This window comes from Macaca mulatta, chromosome 14, assembly GCF_049350105.2.
Source record: "Macaca mulatta isolate MMU2019108-1 chromosome 14, T2T-MMU8v2.0, whole genome shotgun sequence".
Lineage (NCBI taxonomy): Eukaryota > Metazoa > Chordata > Mammalia > Primates > Cercopithecidae > Macaca > Macaca mulatta.
The window spans coordinates 127,541,516-127,560,336 of record NC_133419.1 but is presented as its reverse complement, the minus strand read 5'-3'; positions in this window follow the sequence as shown (position 1 = coordinate 127,560,336).

The window sequence follows — 18,821 nt, the reverse complement described above, 5'->3', positions numbered from 1 at the left end:
AGACTGTCTCGTGCAGTGTGACTTGCAGCGGAGAAGAGAACTGTTTCCAGTGTCTGAGTCAAAGTCAGAAATTCTAGTTGTAACAACTGTTACTACAGTCAGCCGCTGTGCAGTCTACAAGCCTCTGCCCAACTGTTCTTTGAGTTCTGTGTCTTGGTGTTATATGTAAGCAAGTTCTTCAGTGCAAAATTACTTTGTTCCTGAATCAGTTATGTGTATGTGAATGTGTGTACGCACATGTGTATGTACACAGGCAGGCATAGCATTGCAGAATAATGCTACCCTAGAATATTCTTGCAAACATTAGTTTATGAAGCTATAATGTATAATGTCCATTTTACAGGTAGAGAAAATTATCTAGAATCCTACCCAAACATTTTCCCGTGGGCCAAACCTGAGCACTCTGCCTGCTAGCTACACACTTGCGAACGGGTTCTTATACTTTGTGAGTGGGTGTCCCCCAGGAAGCATGCAGTTACATCTTGAGAATGAAGTCACATATTTTCAAGGAGGAGCGAGTGATTGTAGGACCAACATCAAATTATGCTTATTCTATTTCCCCTCAATCCCACCTCCAGAGAAAACCCACCCCGAACTGTAAGAAACTGCATATTCCTCAAAGAGCAATTCAACAATTAGGGCCAGAAATCCTTCAAACAGGAAAGATTACCAAAAAAAAAAGGGCTGGTGTGACATCTAAAGATGCAAATGAGACCTTGTATATAACATGGCACCTGGCTTCACTGAAGGGGCCCAGATTCTCACTCAGTGTCCCCCAGCCTGGCAGGACCCCAACACAGTTCCAGGCTGTGCCCACATTCTGTTTTCTGCCTGTCGGGAAGACGAAGATCCCCTGTGGGTATTTTCAATCATTCAGCCACCTCACCTCCAGACTTCAGAAAAACAAGAGGGGGTAGGGATAAGTTAGAATGCCAAGCCTTTCCCCCTACCTCTTTTAGCTTTTCAGATAGGAAAAAAAAAAAAAAAAGGTAAAAGTGAGCTGTTTTGGCTGATATCCAAACCAAAATAGAAAGAGCTGAGGCCCTGCTAGAAAGAGTACAGAAAAGGGCCTCTTCTATCCAGAGGTGAAGAATGAGGCATTTATGCTTGCCGGGGGAATCTGAAGAAGATATCTATTTGCTGAAGAGCTGTCCCGGCCCCTGGGGTTCTTAGCTCAATGACCTCATATTGGCTGTTCTGGACAATCTAGCAAATTCAAACACAGAAGTGCTACAAGTAGGAACCAACCTCCCCCTGACTGTGCCTTCCAGCCCTGAGTAAGAAATGGCAGGAAGAAAGATGGTTCGTAAGTGCTGAGCCAGGGTGCCCTGGGCCCTAGTTGTGGAGGATGTGCGCAGTCCTGCCAAAGATAAAAGTCAGGGAAGCTTTAAATCTCATTGTAGGCCTAGAGGAGTGGAAGAACCTTGGCCGTGACAGCAAAGGTGGGTTCACATAGCAGGCGGTTCACTGAACCTAGTCTGAGATGATGCCGAGTTCTCAGAGGGATGAGCAGGGCTGAGCTAAAAGGCACACGTTCATCCAGAAAGGGGATGGCACCAGAAGGGAATGGAAGCTAAGCCACTGCTGCTGGAGGATCAGAGAGGAAGGGAAGATGAAGGGAAGCTTCCATTTGTGAAACAATAGCTGGCAGTCGGGCCACCATGGGAAGAGCAACCACAGGCAAAAGCTCAAAGCCAGGCTTCTGGATGACAGAGGCAACCAAATACCCACCGAGAGTGAGTGTTCGGCGACTGGCTCTCTATCCAGCATCTTCCTCTAATCTTCCTAGGGGTCATTTAGCAAAGAATAGAAAGTGCTGAGGCTGAAGAATGACTTTCCTGGGGAAGGCTACTGCGAGGAAGTTGTTTAAGTTCCATAAAATCTGACTCTGATCAATACATTATTTGCAGCAATATGGCAACAAACCACATGTTTGTTAAATTTAGAGGAATTTAATAGATTTTTAACGATAGAAAATTAGGGAAACTCTAGACACAAAGGTTTGTTAAACAGATAAATTTAGTCGAAGGATTGCAAATTAATAAATGACCCAGTGCTAAACATGAAACTGGGTCCAGAATTTATTCAAAATGTATTTGAATGTCTTCAGAAGCGGCACACACTTTTCAGTCTCCCAATTCAACACAGTCCCCACCATTCCCTCTTTAATGTGTATTACCTACCCAGCATTGTAGGTATTTGTTCTTTTTTTAATTGATGAGGACCCTGCAACCCAGAGACTCAGGGGCAGATACGCTTTCACTTTAGGTTGCTTGCTCCTGTGCCAAGACACGTCGCTTCCTTTCTGGTAAATGAATACCTATATTACCTATTCTAGTCTCCCAAGGTTTTCATTTCTATACTAAGAACTGAATCATTTTTTTGCCTCGAAATTCTGGCAGCACCATCTCCTCCTTTGCATTGCCTTTGGGACGGCATTGTTCCCTTGTAGACTGAGGTCACAGCAAATGTTCCGGACCTGAATGAACTTTTCCATCTGGGTCCTTCTGACCTCTTTCCAGCATTCATCAAATTCCAGCAGATTGTGAAAAGGGTAATAGTGCCTTTTCTCTCTTCTGTTCTCACAATTCATTGCCTGGTCTTCAATTCAAGTCTATTACCTTTGAAAGGATCTGGAAGAATTGTTTTCCTTTATTCAAATCTCAGTTGAAGCAAATACTCTTACTCAAGAGTGGGCTTGAGTCTTGTTAGTTTTGTCTCAGTATCACCTATTAGATATTTATCTTGGCAACTTTGGCAACTAAGTAACTGGCGATGTCAGGAGAGTTTCATTTTTTGTTACTTAGGCAGTCTCTACTTCAGTACCCTTTACCACCCAAAATTAGTGGGTACTTGGATAAAATGTTATAGAGATGGGGCTTCCTTAAAGGCTATAAAACATGTGTCCATTGCCTAAGGGCTGCACTCTTAAAGCAGCTTTCAGAGAAAGGCAGGAAATTTGCCTGAGTTTCTGATCTTACAGCAGCCCTTCTATGGATGCCTCCATTATTTGATCAAAAAACAAACATTTGAAATCTGCGTTCCACAAACAAATGAAAAATCTAATGAATGAATAAGCACATAAATGAACACATGAATAAACAAAAGAAACAGATAATAAGGATAGACTATAACTAATAAGTTGAATTGTTCAAACTATCAATTCTATAGTCCTTAGAGTTTAGAGAAGAAAGGTGCTAAGCATTGCTTAGGGTGGCCAAAGAGCTTTAGGATGGAAGTGATATAGTTTGAATGTGTATTCCCACCCAACCTCATACTGAAATGTAATTCCCAGTGTTGGAGGTGGGGCCTGGTGGGAGGTGATTAGATCATGAGGGTGGGGTTCTCATAGCAAAACTTGGCTGCATTGTGCTCCTGCCCTAGGAATCTGTGGAACTTTGAACTTAAAAGGGATGATTTAGTGTACTAGCAGAAAAAATTTCTAAGCAGCAAAACATTCAAGATGTAGCCTGGCTGCTTCTAACAATCTATACTTATATGTGGGAGCAAAGAAATGACTTTAAGCTGGAACTTACATTTAAAGGGAAGCAGAGCATAAAAGTCTGGAAATTTTGGCAGCCTAGCCATGTAGCAGAAAAGGAAAGCCCATTTTCAGGAGAATTCAAGTGGGCTTCTGAGAAACCACATGCTAGAGAAAGCTGCATAACTAAAATGAAGGCAAGTGCTGGTAGCCAAGACAATGAGAAAAAAGCTTTGAAGGCATTTCAGAGAGAGAATGGTTTCATGGACCAGGCCCAGGGCCCAGCTGCCCTGAGCAGCCTTGGGACATGGCTCCCTGCCTTCCAGCCACTCTACCTCCAGCAGTGGCTTAAAACAGCCCAGGTACAGCTTGGCCACAGCTCCAGAGGGTGCAAGCCATAAGCCTTGGTGGCTTCTACATGGTGTTAAGCCTGTGGGTACACAGAGTGCAAGAGTGAATGAAGCTTGAGAGCTTTGCCTAGATTACAGAGGATGTATGGAAAAGCCTGTGTGTCCAGGCAGAAGCCTGCTTTAGTGGTGCAGCCCTCACAGAGAATCTCTACCAGGGCAGTGTGGAGGGGAAATGAGGGATTGAAGCTCCCAGAGTCCCCACTGGGGCACTGCCTCATGGAACAATGAGAAGAGGGCCACTGCCCTCCACATTCCAGAACAGTAGATTCACCAGCAGCTTGTACTCTCAATGTGGAAGAGCCACAGGCACTAAACAGCCTGAGAGAGCAACCTCTGGGACCGAACCCTGCAAAGCCACAGAGACAGAACTGCTCAAGGCCTTGGCATCCCAGCCCTTGCATTAGTGAGCCCTGGAAGTGGGACATCGAGTCAAAAGATATTATTTTGGAGCTTTAAGATTTAATGACTGCCTTGCTGGGTTTGGATTTGCATGGGGCCTGTAACCTCTATTTTTGGTTGACTTCTTCCTTTTGGAAGAGGAATATTTATCCAATGCTTGTACTCACATTGTTTCTTGAAAGTAACTAACTTGTTTTTTATTTTACAGGCTCATAGGTAAAAAGGATTTTCCTTGTCTTAGATGAGACTTCAAACTTTGGACTTTTGAGTTAATGCTAGAATAATTAAGACTAAGGGGTTATTCAGAAGGCATGATTGTATTTTGAAATGCAGGCAAGATATGAGATTTGAGAGGGACCAGGGGTGGCATGATCTAGTTTAGATGTATGTCGGTGGTAGGGTCTGGTGGGAAGTGATTAAATCATGGGGGCAGATTTCTCATAAATGGTTTAGCACCATCTCTCTTGGTACTGTCCTTGTGATAGTGAGTGAGTTCTTCTGAGACCTGGTCCTTCAAAAGTATTTAGCACCTCTCTTTCTCTTGCTCCTGCTTTCACCATGTGACTTGAAATCTCCCTTCCAAATCTTGACCTTCCACCATGATTGGAACCTTCCAGAGGATTCCCCAGATGCTGACGCTACTACGCTACTCATATAGCCTGTGGAACCATGAGCCAATTAAACCCCTTTTCTTATAAATTACCCAGTCTCAGGTATTTTTTACAGTGATACAAGGATGCTCTCATACAGCAAGAAAACTTAGAATTCAATTAATCATCTTCCTTGTTTCCCCGTAATGTCACATGTCTTATTCAAGCGCTCTAAATCTAAGTCACTCAGTTAAGAGAATATATGGAGAAAGAACCCAGATCTCTGACTCCCAGGCCAAGGGGCTCTCTAGCTCCCTGCGTATCTTTCCAGCTGGAAAGATGTCAAGGAATTTCTGAGTCTAGCCATGCAAGCATTCCCATCGCCACCTGACAGCAATTTTTTAAAAAGTTTTTGTTTCTTTTTGTTTCCTATTGTGGATGTCAATCTATGAAGGATAATGCATCTCTTAAAAATTTTGCCTGATATTCTCTTCTCAGGGAACAGTCAATAAATACACATTTCTCTAAAACACATATAAATGGCGTAAAAATGATTGTCTATCAAGTCAGCTTGGCACCAAAAAGACAGGTTTGCTTTATGCCTCATGGTCAATAGCCTGGGGTCATTACAAATATCTGAAGACTTGACCTAAAACCTATTTTCTTCCTCAAAGAAAAAAGACTTTAAACTTGGGAACATATGGCAAGGTAGCAGCAGATAAACTGCAGAGAAAACTAATGTGACTTGAGTCATACATGTTTCTGAGACTGAGAGATAGAGTTAAACAGGGAAAGGTGATGGACCATTTGACAGGTCAGGAAGGAAAGTTACAATTATCATGGTCATCTGTTCCACCGCTTGCTGTGGACACATTTTCTCCCCTTCCCCACAACTCCAGAGAGGCCACCGAGAACACAGTGACCTTCGATCTGGCCTAGGTGGGCTCCACCGTTCCTTCACAAGGGCTGACAGGTTGACAGACACATGGCTTGCACATCGACAGCCCAGACACCCAGCTCTGCGGCCTCGCTGGTCATCATCAGCACTTTTAGAAAGGATGCCAAATATATAGAGGAAACAAAGAAAGAAAAGAAGGAGCAACAGTTTTCCTGGAAAATGGTCACAGAATTTGCTGTGGGTGGACACCTGCCCTTCCTTGCTTACCTTTAATGCCATTTGAATTTAGGCTTTCCTGCTGAGATGACCTTGACCTCGGGCTGTTTTACATCCTGCAGAACAGCAGGCTGATCATCTTGTGGGTTATCCTGAGACTGACTCAGGCCTTGATCTCATTCTGCCTTCTCCTAGCTGACCCCAGCACACCCAAGAAGCGTGAACTTCACCAGGAACATGTGGCTCACATTGTCACTGTGTATTCTCCTAGCCTGAGGCTCTTAACCCGTCCTTCTGATCAAGGAACCCTCAAGATCCGAAGAAGCAGCCTGTGTCTGACTTGTTTGGTTATCACCAGTGGGTAGAAGACTGCAGACACAGACAAGGCATTCAGATGCTTGTTAAATGAAGGAATAAAGGGCTTTTCCTGTGGAATTTAATGGTGAATCTGGAATTCCCCATCTCACAATCTAATCAGAGCTGCATGGAATATCACCTGTCTGAACCCAGAGTTTATCTATGCTTCCTATGGCAGTTGCCACTCTGATTTATTATACTTATTTTTAACTTAGTAATGAGCCCTTTAGAGCAGAACCTGTGCTCAATTCATCTTTACATCACTCATTGGATACATGTTTATCAGATACTCAGTGTTCTAAGGGTTTTAGAGAATAAAAAGACAAATCAGGTCCGTGCTGTTCCCTCTGGTGTACATGTCGATTGGGGTGCTGGTGGGAGAGAAAGTGTGCCTGATTGAAAGGTGTGGGGAGTGAGTAGAAGAGGATGAGAAGTGAATAATCGTACTAATCGCATGTTCGTGAGTGCTCACTGTGTAACAGGTTCTTTATCAAATGCTAGACTCTCATGAAATAAACATTAGTATTATGCCCATTTCACAAATGAGGAAACCAGCCCAGGCTCAGAATGGTTAAGTTATTAGCAGGGCAAAAGAGGCAGGAAGACATTTCTGATTCTAGAATCCATTTATTTCTCTCTCTTTCACCCCACACATACACACATGTATGCATGCACACACACACACACACACACAATTTTGGCTGAATTCCTCTTTTAGTGACAGTAACCTTTGTATTATTTGAAAGACAGTCTCATATGTATAATAAAACATTAATAAACATACTATTACCTATTTCATTGAATAAACTGACTTGATAATGTGCGACCAAAAGAGTAAATGTGCTCTTTCTTCCACAGTCCCTAGAACAATCACTGTGGATTAATCTTTTCCATCCCTGGGGTAAAATTTCAAGAAAGTCTATAAGTTGTCTAGGCTCCTTTTAATCACAAAAGCAGTCTCAATGTAGTAATTAAAACACTCAGTCCACTGTAATCATGAAAATGCCATACTTCATTCAGCTTAAGAATTCCCCTTAGGGCCAAGTCTGGCTTCCTTTAGGGACAAAGCCTGAAGTGGGCCGTGGGTATTATTTCCCTACCCTGCTCTCCTCTTTCTACACCCCACTCCCTGCCCAAGGTGAGAGGAAATTAGGAGGAAAAGACACAGTGTTTCATGGAAAGTACGGTTGTAATCTGGACATGAACACTCTCTGAGTAGCAGAAGTATGATTACTAGCTTTTTTACTGTTTGTTGTACTTTGTTTTAAAAAAAATTCCTGCTGAGACCCCTGATGCATCTTTCTTGATATGAGCAAAGTCTGTATTCTTGGGGTCAACCTAGGACTTTCCTTTCAGAAACCCAGCCCAGCCAGCTCCCACTGTGGGAGTTGTGCTCCCTCCAAGCAAAATTTTCTTTAACATTCCCAGGCCAGCTCCTGCTGTGGTGTTGACATTTGGGCCCTGGGAAGTATCTTGCTTTGAGGGGAGGCAATAAGGGAGTCATTCCTAACAGCCTCTTTGTGCTGGCACCAGGTGACCAGCAACATTAGTCTTCCTCTGGCAGAAACCAAACACCAGTTCTAGATTTCTCAAGTTCTAGAGGGCTCGCAACAAGCTGCCTGAGTAGCCCCCTTGAAGCCTTTCTCATATGCTAGAAGATAAGAAGAAAGAGAGATGCCTCCTCACTTTAAAAACTCCCTTCTAGCTTCTCAACCTCAACTACTCCTATGGGCTGGATGTGGGTAACCCCTTCCTATGGAAGAAGCAGTTTCATAATCTTTCTTAGCTGGTCCTGGGCAGGTGGTCTAGCACTCCCTCCTGAGGCAGAGCTGCTGGGGTCTGGTCTATGTTCCTCAGCCTATGAGGCCTCAGGGAAAACTGAGCTAGGAGAAGGCTGTGTTACCATCCTGTTACAAGTTTGCATGTGAGACCCTTCCCATCCAGCACACATATTTAACCACTAGTAGCAGCACTGTCTCACTTCTGCAGGTGCCTACTCCAGAAAGCTATGTGCATTTCCCTTTCAATATTAAGGTCCAAATTCCTAGCCTTCGCTCTCTATCATGTTTCCATTGCTTGCAAGGGCCATTTCGGGAGCAACATCACAATAAGAGCCACATCTGAGAGACTGATTGTCTGCTCTTGGATATCAGTGTAGTCCATGTTTCTAACTACTAACCAGGTGGGTGAAGTTGGGGTTTCCTCTTTATGGCTCTAGAATCCAGAATGTAGAGAGACGGGAGGAAGAAGGCAAGCAATATGAGAAAGGCTCTTGGGTAAGTAAGGCCAATATTCCTGGAAAAGTTTGCTGGAACAGAAGTGCAATATGACTTTACTGGCTAATTTGTATGCAATACTGATCTGCCAGACATTGTTCTGACCACTCTATGTGCAATAACTTGATTCTCACAATACTTCTCGGAGGTCTCTACCATCTGTATTAGCTCCATTTTGCAGATTAGAACACTGAGGCACAGAGAATCTATCTAACTTGTCCGAAAATAGTAAGTGAAAAACAGTCTTTCCAGGGCCTGTGCTTGGAAGCACCTCACTCACCTGCCTTTCGTAGACACAGTGGTGGGAATTCAGGGGCAGACTGTGGAAGGCCCCTTGTGCCATAGGAGTTTTGGATCATCCTCTGTCTCAGTAATATCAGGTTAAGAAATGCCTCTGTGGAGCTCTGCAGGTGGATTCTTAATGGCCTGTTTTTATATAGGCCATGAGCTAACAATGGTTCTTACATTTTTAATGGATTGTTGAACTGTGAGGCAGAGCCAGTGTGGGTATGCAGCTTACAAAACCTAAAATATTTACTATCTGCCCTTTATGAAAAGTTTGTTGACCCACCGCTGAGCAACGATTCTCATGCTGTGTCATCTTGAATGATTGGGATCTGCAAGGATTCAGTGACCACTGAGGCACCAGAGGGTAGAAGCTGCTAAGGGGAACTCCTTAGCAGGAATCCCAGATTTCTCTCTCAGAACTCCCTAAATTGAACAATTCTGCAGTTAAAAAATTTATTTGGGTTCTGTGTTAATATTTTGTCTACAAGGATTCTACCACAAAAAGAACACTGAAAATCTATAGTATGGGTTATAGAAAACCATTGTAAGTCTCTCATTGGGGAACTGGGCCACAAAGCAGAAAGCAATAGGGGCTGATAGTGGTGTTTAGGATGAACTAGAGGATAAGAAACTCAAAGTGAGAAAAAAAAGGTTAGGAAACTGTCTTGATAATCCTAGCATGAAACTCTGGAGGACGACAAGAGTAATGATAGAAAAAGAAGGAGAAACGTGGGGAACTGGCAGGCCTTAATACATTAGCACACATGAAGAAATGGAAACCTGAAGGATAATGCCAGCATTTCATCTGTGGGTACTGGAAAGAAAAGGATTCTCTTGATGGAAGTAGATAATATCAGAAGGAAAACTCAGTTTGGATGAAAAGTTGTTGAATCAAATTTCATCTGTGTAGTTCAACCTCAGAAAAGAACTCAATGGCTGTCCCTTCTGTTGCCCAACCTGAGGATTAAAGGACAAGAAAGAAGAGAGCCACAGAATACTAACCTCAAAACCCAATCAGCATGGGGCAGTAGGGAGGACTAACGGACACTGTAGCACCAGGATGGCCAGCCATAACCAATTTTCTCATCATTCTCCTTTTCAGGAGAAAAAGGTAGGGTTGGGGCTTTCCATCTTTCTTTCATGTTTTCTTTTTCCGTTATTATTGGTTGATAAAAATATTTTATTATGTTATCAACCAATAATAACAGCAATGACAAGATCAGATGTTTAATCAGCATAGCTGAAAGTACGTTCGGTGTGTTTTACCAACTCCCCACTCCTTCTCCTACACAATGAACCTTAGAACTTTCTCTTTCCTTGAGAGACAGTGATGACCCGTAATAGGTCCCTGATACTGGATTCGACTTCTGGGAAAGAATGCAAACCTTCTAAAGCCAGAAGACTTTAATTCTCTGCTATTCCTTTTAGATCTGTGCCTGTGTCAGCAGTACTATTACAACAGGAGACTTTATTACATCTTATCCAACTGTTGGCAAGTTCTGAATGCTAAAGAGAACTGTTTTGTAGTACAAAGATTAGAGTGCTCCATAGAATACTAAAAAGGGAAAGAGAAAAAAAAAAAAAACTAAGTCATCAAGAAAACTTTTTAAAAACCCTCTCTGCATATGCTTATTTGAAGAGCCTGTATTATGCACTTGGAATTTACTTTAATTATTAACATTGGAGGAAAATGTTCCTTCTAAGCATAGAAACTTCAAAAGGTAAATAGTCACCAGGGTTCAGGTGCCTTTTTCTTAAAGTGCTGTCATAATAGCAGTTGCAGCGATGCAGCTATTTGGAGGTTTCATTATAGTTGTTTGTTTTATTTTGTTTTCACTCAATAATTGCAAAGTGCTTTATAAAGAAAAAACAATCAATAAAGCTTCTACTGGGTTGGGGCAAATTGAGACACGAACTATGATTTGGCCAAAAGTCCTTTTGCCAATCCTCAGGGAATGCTCCACTGTCTACAACTGCCGAGGACTGAGGAGCTGGCTTCCAAGGGAAGACTACAAGAAGGGGTGTGTGTGTGGCAGCTTGCTGAATGATGAGTATCTGAGACACTCCAAGTATAGCAATGCCAGGAGGAAAGGGATTGATTAGTGAGACCAAAGAGGGGAGGATGCAAAGAATGGATAGAAACTGCACAGAATCCAGCTGGAAATTTACATATGACCTTAGATGTCCTGTAAATGACATGTGGTTCTCCAAAACAGTCTCCATCATGGGCACAATTTAAACCTAAACTGAAGAACACACCAGCCTTCCTTCCCCAGAGACAAGACAATGACTTGCTAGTTATTTGCCATTTTCACTTCTTTACATCTGCAGCACTGGGTGGCTGGAGTTGGACTTCCTGTTGTAAAACAATGACTCAGAGGTCAGAGAAGAAGTCTCAGGTAATACTGACCTCTTGAAAGAGGTCAGCATCAATTTTTAAGCAATGGGGCAATTATTTTCCCATCTGGCTCATATCTGGCCACATTTCCCTGCACTCCTCAAACATCCATTTTCACCTAGACTGTCTTTCACCTTGTTAACTCTAAGCTGAAGGATTTATTTTCAACTGTAGTCTCATGACTTTGTCTCTGTCAATTACATTCTGCCTGTATCTCCAAGAGGAATTTACACAGGAGAATGTAACATGTATGCTCAAATGTCCCCAAAGGTTACCCAGAGATCTGTCACTAGGAAGTCACCTGGTTGGTTCAGTTGGGAGACGTACAAATTTATACACACACAAAGTACACAACATATGTCTGTGTTTTTCTGTGATTGAATAATTGATGGATTATTTTGCAGGTGGCTGAATAATAGAAAAGACAAAACATGGACAATACTGAGCATTTGTTCACTCATTCATTCATTCAAGCAACATTTGTTGAACTCCTAAACTCAAAATACTCACTCGTACAGCTCATTCCTCAATGAGCTTGGTTCTACACAGAGTTCAGCAGAAGCAATTATCTAATGAACTTGAGTTTCATTGATTGACAGTCTTGACTAAGCAAACCTTATACCTGCTCTTTTGTTGAATATTTTGCCTTAGTTTTTAGACAAATGCAGCAACAAATTCTAGTACCAGTTCTCCTTCCAATATCACACACTTGGCCTAATTTCATGCTTCTCATTCTTAATAATGCCATTTAATTGGTGCCATCTTAACTATTGTCATTGTAATCAATAAATATTTATGGAGCAACCACAGGATATCTTGTACTGAACCTAAATCCTTAAAGATTTTATAACCCAGAGGATGTGTGGCCCCTGCCGTCTAGAAGCTTAAGGAGGTAGGTGTTAAACATACTAGCTAATTAATGGCAGGAGCTGTTAAGAAGCTACAGAGCTAACCAAATCTGAAAAAAAAAGTGTTCTTATATGTAATCAGTTATTTTGATTTATGGAAAATATACTGTCTTCCCCTCTAATAAGAAGCAGGGAAATAGCTATTTTCTGTTTCGCCCATAGGGATATGTGCATACAAATAATTCAAACAAAACTAAACTTTCAAACTTCATGCTTTCCCAAGGGAATCATCTTTTATTAGAAATAGTCACTTCAAAGGTTTGAATAAATGTGAGGGTTTTTTTAAACACTGGAAGCAATTTACATTTTTTTGTGTACATTCTCTAAATGATTCTGATCAGATTCAGAGACTTTATCCTGCCAGAAATGTTATGAAAGTGTGAAACTTCTTAGCACAAGGATATCAACCAATTAGTGACAGAAATTGGCTGAGTATTCAAGCCCCCAAATAAACTTTAGATCCAATGAATTTCTGACCCAAACTCAAGAACTGAAGGTAAAGAGTGTGTGTTTAATTGGAACTTCTTCTCCAACAATAGGAAGGTCTTTTAAAAGCATAATCATTTCTGTCAAATGTCATTTACAACAATAATTTGACACTATCACCTTTACCAAAGTTTACAAAACGCTTTCTCACCCAATACATTTTATTTATGTCCTCTTTAAACAATTCTATGAGTTTGATCCTGTTATTCTTCTCATTTTATGATGAGAAAACTAAAGATCAGGCTCAACAAGAATTGCACAGCTAAAACATGGAAGAACAGAATCTTGAAGCCAGATTTTATTTTAATATATTGGAATCTATCCTAAGCTGTTTTGGCCTGAAATTTTCAGATGGTTCTATATCAGGCAGTGTGGGAGAGTAATGGTGATGGTAAAAGAAACCTAAATGATTCAGAATGACAGTATATGCATTACAAATATTCTAGATTAATAGTAACCTTTATGCCTGTCTTGATGCTAAGCTGAATTACATCAATAAAATATTTAAATTGCTAACTAGTCTTGTCTTAGTAACCATTGAAACCAAGTAATATGAATAAACTAGCAAAGACCTGAGACTCTGGTAAAATCCAGGGCTGATGATCATGGGTGTGCATTGATAGAGCTATGCTAATTGGTAATGTCTAGCTTCCTTTCTGATTAATGAACACTTGCAGTTAGATATTAAATGATGTTTTCTATAAGCCTGACTCTAAGCTAGACAGTTTCTGATACTTGAGCTCATGAAATCTTTACAACACCACTCTGTGATAAGCATCAGCCTGTTTTCGTTCTTTTTTTTTTTTTTTTTTTTTGGCACATCTTAAATAAATTGCAAATTTTGTGATGGTGATGTTCTGTGTCTTACACAGACTGTAAATAAATTGCAAATTTTGTGATGATGTTCTGTATCTCATGCAGGCTGTAGCTGTAAGGACACATACCAGAAAAAGCAGAAACCAGCTATATTTAGGTAGAGGAGAGTGGCAGTAGGTATTTCATACTTGGGGTGATTATAATCTATTGTATAGCCATTGCAAGAGAGATTTTTTTTTAAATCTGCTTATCTTCCATTTAGGGTTTATTTGCCTTTGACAAGACCTCTCCCTTAGCATAGTCTTGCATAAGACACAACAGAATGCCGATGAAGCATGGGCAGCTCTCAGTGCTAGAAATCCTTAGGAAATCATCAATTCCCCACGGGGACTTGAGTCACTGATTCCCTCCTGGGAACTGCCTTTAGAAAGAAAGATCTCAGAGGAATTTAGAAGAAGCATTAGCTCTGTCAGTAAGCCCAGAGGGAAAAAGTAGAGACAAATTCTACCTCAATTCAATTTAATTCAGCAAGTATTTATTGAGTCTAACACAGTCTTCAGGATACAAAAGTAGAAGAAGTCCCTGTCCTCAAGAAGCTTGATAGTTTAGAGTGGGGGGAAGAGAGGCTTCTTCCTGAAGGTAGTCTACCTCTCTGAGCCTGTTTCATACAGAGTGAATAAATATCACCTGCCTCTACATGATTGTCTGGATCAAACAACATAATGCATATCAAATACCTAACATATGGTGAGAACACAGCTAAGGCTGGTCATCATCACACAACGGGTAAATATTGCTGCTTTGTTGACTTGCTGAATTCTTGTGTAAACAAGAATTCTACCATATTTATGAGAAATGAAATGGGTTGCTGATGTGGTAATTTTAATTTGCTTCCTAGCTTAACTTTCGGTGACAAGAGAATAAACAAACCTGTTTAAAATGGTCACAAGATCTGTGCACCAAGGATGAACAAGACATATTCCTAAGTGTTTGGGATATATCTCAACATGGTACACTGGTATTTCCCAGCTGTTTTCTGCCTGGTCTTTCCTCTACCTTGTTCATAATGGTTTGTCAGCTCTTCTATTTGCTATGCATACTTGCTTAGCATTGCAAACACAGATAACCAGAGTACAGTGGTTCTTTAACCTTTAATGGTCTCTCCCTCTCTCTCTCTCCGCCTCCCTCCCTCTCTCTCTGTCTCCCTAAAAAGAACAGAAGGACCTGGATTTACTTTTCCTTTGCAGTTGTTTTAACTTGGGTTTGTGTTGTGCCTACACATGATTCAAATTTCTGAATATGAAATAAACAAAGCTAATAAAGAATGAGGTTTAGTAGAACAAAGAAAGTCTGTTATCTTAAGCCAGTGACTCAGATAAGAGTCTTAAAGACCAATTAAGAAGGATAATTTTGAAGAGGGAAAAAATAATATGAGCTTACATTTTACCAATGAATGTGAGATGTGTACGCAGGTTAGAAAATACCAGTTGGATTTATTTTAGTTTCTTGAATTGGAAAATACCAGTTGGATATATGTCAACTACACACACACACACACACACACACACACACACACAAACACACACACACACATACACACACAAACACACACACACACACATACACACACATATACACACACATACACACACACACAAACACACACACACATACACACACACACACACACATATACCAGCCAGAAGTAGACTTACCCTAAGTATTTTGGGGCCCTATGCAAGAAGAGAACCACATATATGTCTCAATATTTAAAAGCTTTAAACAAAATAATGAACAATTAGTTAAAATCTGTTTCTTTCTGCTACCTTAATAAACATAATTTACAGTGACCTGAAATGTCAGATTCAGACTTAGAATTGTGGGACTTCTCTGAGTCCACTGTTGCAACCTGGCACTGAGGGAGAGCTGGCACCTAGCCCATACCCCTTCTCTTCGTACCTCTGGCTTTGATCCACATGAAGCACCTCATGCACAAGTCTATGGCTCCCCTAGCCTGCACACCAAAGTTCCATTCACACTCACTGCCTAAAGCCTTCCTTGGTCACCAGCAGGCCTAGCAGTGTGCGGATCAGCGGCATAGTACATCCTCAAAACACACACCAAGGAAGAGGCCCTTTCAGGTGCAGTAAGTGGGCTAAAAGGCTGCTGAGCAGAGACTTTTCAAGTCCTCAGTACCCATAGAAAAATCTATAAAGAGGGGTACAGGCTCAGGGTATGCTCAGTCCCTTGCCCCACAGACTCCACAAAGAGAAGTAGGACTCGCTACCTCCTCAAAAAGTAGTCCATAGATTAGCATCATTCACATCACCCGAGAGATTCAGAACTTACATTTTTAACAAAATCCCCAGGTGAATTCAGTGTACAATGATGGTTAATAAGTGCTGTTCTGCTATTTGCAATTGCAAAGACATGGAACCAACCCAAGTACCCGTCAACCAATGAGTAGATAAAGCAAATGTGGTATATATACACCACGGAATACTACTCAGCCATAAAAAAGAATGAAATAATGGCATTCACAGCAACATGGATGGAATTAGAGACTATTATTGTAAGTGAAGTAGGTCAGGAATGGAAAACCAAACATCGTATGTTCTCATTTCTAAGTGGGAGCTAAGCTATGAGGACACAAAGGTATAAGAATGATATAATGGACTTTGGGGACTTGTGGGAGTGAAGCTGGGAGTGGAGTGAGGGATAAAAGACTATATTTTGTGGACGGTGTACACTGCTCAGGTGACAGGTGCACTAAAATCTCAGAAATCACCACTAAAGAACTTATCCATGTAACCAAAAACCGCCTGTACCCCGAAAACTATTGAAAGACAAATTTTAAAAAATAAATAAATAAATTCCAGAGAAATATAAAAAGAAGTGCTGCTGTGAAGTGTGGAGCCCCACAGAGGTCTGTCTTACCTGCATCTAGGGACAATATTGGCCGTAAGCAGCCTGGGCCTCTGTCACTGCCCTAAAGATGTACACAGAGTACAAAACCAATGACCTGGGATGCTTCCTGGTGCCTAACCTCCCCCTCCTGATGTTTGGTGGCTAACGATCAATCTGATTTTGGCTGTGAATCATTCAGCCCCAACTGAGGCTACCCAGTTATTTCAAGTCCATCTTCCTGCCCCTTGAATGGATGTGAGAGAGCACCACAGATGATCACAAGAAACACAACTTCAATATCAAAGAACACGCCCTCTTTGCTATGATTTTTGTTACTCCAATGAAAGTAGGTCAAGAAACTCAAAAATAATCAATGTGTTTTAAACTGAGACTCAGTTCCCAGATATCCTATAATGGTTTGCAAATGCAGGTTTATTTTTTTCCTATTTAATTTCTTTTGGTAGGTACAGGTAGAGGGAGTCCTACTACTTTATTCCAAAATATCCTTGAGTCATAGTCCCTGGACTCCAGTTACTGAAAACATTACAACATTGATCAGAGCTATGATTTTGAGCTAAAGGATGTCTATTATTGGAGGGCCCTGCTGCTAGGCAGCATTAAGAGTGCTAGAGGGACTTTAAACAGATATTAAGAGCCCCTAAGACACGAAACAGCTCCCCTGACTGTCATGACTCTGATACACAGATCCCTCAATGGGAACAGGTAGAGAGGGCAGACACCACGTAAGATGAGGAAGACCCTGACTTAGAAGACTCTCTAGTTTAGAAAGATTTCTTTCAACTTATTAAATGCTTGATGCTAAGGTTTTCTGAAGGATCAAAAGGAATCGACCTCAGGTCTTCGAAAATTATCTTCTTCTCCAGGGATATCCCTTCAGCTCTAGGTAAGGCAGAAAGACTGTTTTTGGCATTTCAGCATTATCATCTTTTATGAGAAATTCATGTATACATTTTCCCGAAAGCACAGGATTTGCCATCTTCATTTTCTAACTCATAACCAAATAGAGACATTTGGAAGACTGAAATTTTGTTTTGATGTTTAGAGTGGGAAGACATGTTCCAGAGGTCCATTTTTAGGAAAATGACTAATTATTTGATTAGCATTATTACTACTAAAACAGGTTAACATAAAGTGGAAAGCAGGGAATTTTCAAGTTAATTTATAATTCAGCCCAAATGTGCACCGGAATGACTGCCTCAAATCCTAACCCACCACATCAATGGTTCTCAAAGTATGACTCCTAGACTTGCAGCAGTATCATCACTCAGAAACCTGCCAGAAACACAAATTCTCAGACCCCACTACATATGTACATGGTCAAAATCTCCAGAAGTAAGGTCCAGCCATCTATGTTTTACCAAACCCTCCAGAGAATTCTCACGCATGATAAATTTGAGAACCACTTTGCTAAATCACTGGTTCTCAAGCCTAGATGCTCATTAGAATCACTCAAGGAGCACACAACAAACACCAATGCAAGGCCCACCTTAGACCAATTAAAACACAACCCAGGGGGTTGAGGACCAAGCTTCTCAGTAGTTTTTAAAGTCTACTAGGTGGTTCTAATATGCAGCCAATAATTGAGAACCTCAATGCTGAATAATTTTACTTTTATAAATCTTGCTCTCATTTATTCGTAAGCAAACTTTCATCCATGAATCAGTAGGCCATTTGCAAAGAGGGACATGTTGTCAAAGGCCTATGCCACTGAGGTTTGGTCACAAAGTCAACCTGCACTTTAGACATAACCTAGCCCAAGCTCCTGTGTTCCAGGCTACGGAGCATCATTTGCACAGCTGCAATTACTTCAACCGTGGTTAAAAATGAGAAAGGAATTAAATTAGCTTGCAATCTTTTTGCATGTTTCCAGAGAACATGTCACCTGTCACTCGGAATGAGATGTGCCTCTCCCTCTCTCAGGATGTGGTATAATGAGGTCTCTCTCTGAGCTCTGAATGCAGAAATGTATTTATGGCACAAAGGGAGATTTATGTATTTTCTAAAAATCCTGGCAGCCAATAATAGCCTTGACTGACTGACTCTCTGGAGCTCCAAATGCAACTAGATTGCGTTTGGATATAAATCTGGATGCATTGTAATCTTAGCCCTGTTTCTCTCCACTAAAGGCCAGATGGGGCACTGGGGCTTGAAGGGGAAGAGGAATAAAATTATTGATAAAATGCATTCAAAAATACTAAATCATGAAAGAGTGTTTCGTTATAATCTGTGCAAAAATCTCTAAGATATCATGTGTAAGTCCCATCTTGGTTAGTGTACTAATGAATTCTGGGATAACAAAGATTCTATACAATCATAGCTTGGTGGTAACTTATATTTTTTAATGCCATAGAAGGTTGTAGAGAAAATATA